Source organism: Babylonia areolata, chromosome 6 (assembly GCF_041734735.1).
Source record: "Babylonia areolata isolate BAREFJ2019XMU chromosome 6, ASM4173473v1, whole genome shotgun sequence".
Lineage (NCBI taxonomy): Eukaryota > Metazoa > Mollusca > Gastropoda > Neogastropoda > Buccinidae > Babylonia > Babylonia areolata.
This window is the reverse complement of record NC_134881.1, coordinates 52,039,023-52,045,491: the sequence shown is the minus strand read 5'-3', so window position 1 is coordinate 52,045,491 and position 6,469 is coordinate 52,039,023. Positions and strand designations below refer to the sequence as shown.

Below are 6,469 nucleotides of genomic sequence, written 5' to 3'. Positions count from 1 at the left end.
TCTCCCAGACAGACAGACAGACAGAGAAAGGCCCAAACAGCACCCTTGACGTCCCCCCCCCCTCCTCTCTTTCTCTCTCTCCCAGACAGACAGACAGACAGAGAAAGGCCCAAACAGCACCCTTGACGTCCCCCCCCTCCCCCCTCTCTCTCTCTCCCAGACAGACAGACAGACAGACAGAGAAAGGCCCAAACAGCACCCTTGACGTCCCCCCCCTCCTCTCTTTCTCTCTCTCCCAGACAGACAGACAGACAGAGAAAGGCCCAAACAGCACCCTTGACGTCCCCCCCCCCTCCCCTCTCTCTCTCTCTCCCAGACAGACAGACAGAGAATGGCCCAAACAGCACCCTTGACGTCCCCCCCCCCCTCCCCCCTCTCTCTCTCTCTCCCAGACAGACAGACAGAGAAAGGCCCAAGCAGCACCCTTGACGTCCCCCCCCCCTCCCCCCCTCTCTCTCTCCCAGACAGACAGACAAAGGCCCAGGCAGCACCCTTGACGTTCCCCCCCTCCTCTCTCTCTCTCTCTCTCTCTCTCTTTCTCTCTCTCCTAGACAGACAGACAGACAGAGAAAGGCCCAAGCAGCACCTTTGACGTTTTCCACTCTCTCTCTCTCTCCCAGACAGACAGACAGAGAAAGGCCCAGGCAGCACCCTTGACGTTTTCCACTCTCTCTCTCCCTCCCAGACAGACAGACAGAGAGAGAAAGGCCCAGGCAGCACCCTTGACGTTTTCCACTCTCTCTCTCCCTCCCAGACAGACAGAGAAAGGCCCAGGCAGCACCCTTGACGTCCCCCCCCCCTCCCTCCGCCCCTCTCTCTCTCCCAGACAGACACAGAGAGAGACACGCACAGACAGACAGAGAGACAGACAAACAAAGAAAGGCCCAGGCAGCACCCTTGACTTCCCCTCCCCCCCCCTCTCTCTCTCTCTCTCTCTCAGACAAACAGCAAACTACCCAGCCGCTCACGTGCGCAAACCGGAAGTCGTCCATCCCGATCCAGGATCTGTCTAGTGTGTCCCCACCAGGTGCACCAGACACCACGGCCACCCTTCCTTTCCTCTCCCCCCCCACACACCTCCCTCCACACACCCCACGTCTGTCCTGACCTAGTGTCCCGGACGTACGTCGTCTTCCAGTCTGTTACTGCTGACATTTCACCCAGCTTCTGGCTTCAAGGAGCTCCGTTAACTCACTCAGTACGGCCAGTCCTCTCTTCTCCTCTACACAGACCCCTCGGATGTCCAGTGGGTGTCTGAATGACCCAACCTTTAGCTTCCGTCGTCAGAATTGTGGTCTTCTTTGTCAACATTCACCTCTTCAGTATAAGAGCCTTCCGCTTGCAATATTTTGATGATGGTAACTGGGGTGAAACGCTGTTAACGTCGTCTCTTTCGCCGTTCGAATGGAAAGAGTTAAAAGTGTCAATGTCTGGGATGGCTTTGGGTTTTTTTTCTATTCTGTTTGTGTTGGGTTTTTTTCTTCTTCTTCTTCTTCTTCTTCTTCTTTTTTCCCCTTCTGTTTTTCCCTCCCAACAAGGGAAGCACGTCACAGTGCATCCTCGTCAGACGCCGCTGATTACTTGAAAGTCAGTCAGTCTGACGCACAACAGTATCTTTCCTTTTACGCCTAACAAGACTGGTAATTTTTTTGTTGTTTGTTTGTTTTTGTTCTTTTTGTTTTGTTTTGGTATCGTTTTGCTAAAATCGTGACTCGTTTTCGCCAAGTTGTTCGGCTTCCAACAGGCTACACTGAATTGGTTTAGAGAGAGAGAAAAAAAAAAATATGGTAATGACTCATGTCTAAGAAGAATCTAAAAGAGGAAAACAGAAAACTAGTATCACTTGTAACTTTTTCTGCGATTTTAACGATCTGACCATATTTGCTTTTGTGTAAGAGTGAACTGCTGAGAGTGAAAAGGAAACAACGACAAAGAGGACAAGATGATTTCTACTGCGACATGGACCGGAATAAATGTGCTGGTAATTTCGGTGCTTTGTTTTTTGTTTAATTATCCACATCAGTTCTAAACAGAGGTTTTGAAACTCAAGGTCACGAACCCCCGATAAAACGGCAAAAACCCTTACCTGTGTAGGCACATGCATGAGATCGCTGCGGACATTGAGGAATCTGTATAATATGGGATTTTTACCTTCTCCCGCTCAACTTCGAACTCGTACTTGCAGGGAAAAGAGTTGCAAAAAGCTTCCGAGATATAAAAAAAAAAAATTATTTAAAAAAAATCAGTACGTCGTTCGGAAATAGTGAAAAATAAAGTGAGTGGATATGTTTGCGCTCTTTAGTTTAAGTAGCAGTAGAGGGCATATATATGTATCTATATATATATATGTGTGTGTGTGTGTGTGTGTGTGTGGTGTTAAATTCATTTATAAAATAACCATTTATTTATTTAATAATTCATTTATATGCATGGTATGTATCCAACATAACTAGTGTTCATGAGGGAACGAGAACTTCGCTACCAGCATCATGACTTGACAAGTTTCATGTTTGGAGGACGACAACTTCTGTGAAGAACCACCCTTCTTATCATACAAACGTTTTATATCCTTTGCACCAAGTTTCTTCTCTTTTTCTTTCTTGTGTGTGTGTGTGTGTGTGTGTGTGTGTGTGTGTTTGTGTTTTTTTTCTCTCTCTCTCATTTTTTTTTTTTTTTAATGCTGCGCATGGCATAGCTTTCACTGCAGCATTTTGATCGCCGTTCGATACGTCAGAACCAGGCGGAACGCGCTTACTATTTTTACACTCCGCCGTAAGGCTGGAGTCGATACTGGCCTTCGAGTCCCACGCAAGAAACACACAATTTGGGCCACAACGGGTGATTTCACTCAGCTAACAAGAACTTAAGCAGCAACGGTAATTTCACTCAGCTAAAAAGAACTTCAGCAGCAACGATAATTTCACTCCGTAAAAATTTTTTTTTTTTTTTTTTAAATAATAATAATAAAAATGATTCGAGCAACAACGGTAATTTCACCGCAGTTAAAACGATTAGAGCAAACGAAGGTAGTTACCTGGAAGGGAGGAAAGCCAGTTCAGAAATAACCTCAGATGAGAGATGAGACGCTATTTTTAGCCCAGACTGACTGACGGGGGGGGGGAGCGAGAGACCGATTTGTGCGGTTTGACTGGGCGTTCCTCTTGGAACGAGGCCTTGAAGGAAGTGAGTGGTGCCGGGCGGTGGGTATTTCCGTCTTCAGTCACAAGCACTCCCACACGGGTAGTCATCAACCCTCCTTCTCTGACGTGTGAACACACCACCAGACAACGACACTCCTTGACGTGAAGGCAATCTGTCTTTATCGACATGCACACACATAATCTCTCTCTCTCTCTCTCTCTCTCTCTCTCTCTCTCTCTCTCTCTCACACACACACACACACACACACACACACACACACACACACACACACACACACACACACGAGTGAGAAAGAGAGAGAGAGAGAGAGAGAAGAGCAGTACACCACACTACACTGACAAGACAGACGGAGAGGTAATAAGACGAAGAGTGTAGCACAGTGTTGGCGGACAATCCCCACGCACACCAGAAACACAATGTACAGTACTTCCCTGAACGTCCAGTCACTCTGCAGACGGCCACCAAAGGCCCTGTATCACACACACACCACCCTCACCGCCACCACCACCACTGCCCCACAGGAGAGTAACTTCTTCTTACCTGAAAACAGACAAAACAAAAACAAAAAATACAATGAGTAAATAATCAAATATATATACGTAAATGTTTAAAGGAGAAAAAGCACAAAAATAAGAATAATTGGTCACATTCCAGAAAGGTACAATAATTACATATACATGTGCACACGCATTTGGGCGTGCATACACCCACATGTATAATTATGTGTCCCCCCCACCCCCCTGCCTAACACACATTATCACAAACATAATTATATTGATTCACAAATGTATTTGCAGATACAAGTTCTCTCTCTCTCTCTCCCTCTCCCTCTCTCTCTCTGTATCACAGTCACACACACACACACACACACACACACACTATACTGCATGTCTAATATTTAACTCAATGTGGACAGACATTAAATGACACTGCACACTATACTGTAAACAAACACGCGCGCACACTCTCCATCCACTTTACTCTGAACCCCCCACCCCCACCCCACCCCCCGACCCCGCTCCCCAACACACCCACACCCACCCACCCCAACACACCCACACACACAACAACAACAACAAAAATACAATGAGTAAATAATCAAATATATACGTAAATGTTTAAAGGAGAAAAAGCACAAAAATAAGAATAACTGGTCACATTCCAGACAGGTACAACAATTACATATCCATGCGCACGAGCATTAATTTTGGGCGTGCATACACCCACATGTATAATTATGTGCCCCCCCCCCCCCCCTGCCTAACACACATTATCACAAAGATAATTATATTGATTCACAAATGTATTTGCAGATACAAGTTCTCTCTCTCTCTGTATCACAGTCACACACACACACACACACACACACACACACACACACACACACACACACACACACTATACTGCATGTCTAATATTTAACTCAATGTGGACAGACATTAAATGACACTGCACACTATACTGTAAACAAACACGCGCGCACACTCTCCATCCACTTTGCTCTGAACCCCCCACCCCCACCCCCCCCCTCCGACCCCGCTCCCCAACACACCCACACCCACACACAACAACCACACCCGCCCACTCCACTCTCTCGTCCGCCCTCGGAAAAGTCAATAAAAACGTCTGGTTCGGGCTGTTAACATTTGTACTGCATACATGATACACATTATTCATTTAGTTGTACACTCCCCTCACACAGCATAGCGCAGCAAGAAGTTTATTCCATGCAACCCCCGGGGGGAGCATAGAAACATCCATCCCATCTCTCTCTCTCTCTCTCTCTCTCTCGGTTAAGTTTACCGATGACTTCTTGTAATGAAAGGACTGTGAAGGACTTTTCGATTTATTTATTCATACAAAGCATTTCAGTTATGATCAGTTATGACATCACGATCTACCGAACTCGTTGAGATCATTATTCAAATGCAGACACTGTGTTCTTGTACACCGTGCACCCCATTCACGAGGTGCAATGACATTATAGAAATAATCCATCCATCCATCCATCTGTGTGTGTGTGTGTGTGTGTGTGTGTTTACAAACTCAGGACGAGCTCTCCAAGGCCAGACCAGCGCGTTGTTGAGTTTATACACGAAGGTCCGGCCTCTGCTCTCCCCCCCCCCCCCCCCCCCCCCCTCCATTTTTCGTTAAAAAAAACTCAAAAAAACCATGTCGCAAGCTTGTATGGATCGTTCTGTACGCTTTGCCACCCCCCAAGAAACCCCAACTATTAACAGGCGCCACACGTTTATGCCTTACCCCCCCCCCCACACACACACACACGCATATTTCGCTCAAACTTCGCTGTGACGAATGTACGACACGGAGCCCTTGGGGAGAAGCCGACAGGCGACAGATTGGCACGTGCAGCCTGTCAGCGCCACGGGGGACCCACAGGACCGACAGCCGCCACGGCCACAGCAGCCGTGACAACACCCCCACTGGGGGATCAGGGCAGGCCAGTCTTTTTAATCAACGCGGCAAGCGAATGGCTAGACCGTGACTGTACTGCATGGAGAGAGCGGGTCTCCAATTTTGTGTGAAATTGTCGTCGTCGTTTTTTTGTTTTGGGGTGTTTTTTTTATTGTATTTTTGTTGTTTTGTTGTTGTTGTTGTTTGGGTGGGGGGATGAGGGACTGGGGGTTGGGGGGAGGGGAGTGCTGTTGTTTCTTTTTCCTTCCCTGCGCCATGCTAGCTACTCCTGATACCTCTTGGTGGTGGTCTGTGAGTGGAAGGGGGTGGGGGGGGGGGGCGGCGGGGAGGGGGGGGGGGGGTGGCACAGAGACAGAACTACATTTTCTATTCAAGGATTAGGATTTTAGGCATGGTCTGTTCTTCCAATCTGTCCTTGCTAATCCACATCCTTTACATACAGCGTACACAGAAATGAAGGGGGAAAGTCTTCATACAGGAAAATGTATACATGATGAAGAACACAGAGAGAGAGAGAGGGAGGGAGGGAGAGAGACAGAACAAAAGAGAGAGGCAGAGAGGGGGTAGAAGGAGAGACGAGAGAAAGAGACAGATAGTTTAAGAATGATAATGATAAGTATCGTCATCATTATCATCGTCTTCTTAATACACTTATATAGCACTATCAAACCTCTCAAAGCGCTTTACAACAACACGTAGGTCATAAATATGAAGGACACGAGAACTTTCACTTACACACGTGAGAGACAGACGGTGTAAGAATGAGATGTGTTGGAGGAACTGTGTACATTATGAAAAGTACAGGGTTCAGCACAGACCCCTGAGGTACGCCAAAAATCCAGTTTTTGTTTTTTCGTCAGCAGAGTTGTTA

At 47.1% G+C, this 6,469-nt stretch overlaps 1 long non-coding RNA gene across 1 annotated transcript in view; it reads right to left on the bottom strand.

The window, feature by feature from the left end:
* Positions 1 to 3,513: 3,513 nt before the first annotated feature.
* The window catches only part of LOC143283140 (uncharacterized), a 146,080-nt gene continuing 143,124 nt past the window's right edge, over positions 3,514 to 6,469 (bottom strand). The window contains exon 3 of the long non-coding RNA XR_013055355.1: positions 3,514 to 3,702. This is a non-coding gene — a long non-coding RNA (uncharacterized LOC143283140). The remainder of the gene's footprint in view (positions 3,703 to 6,469) is intronic.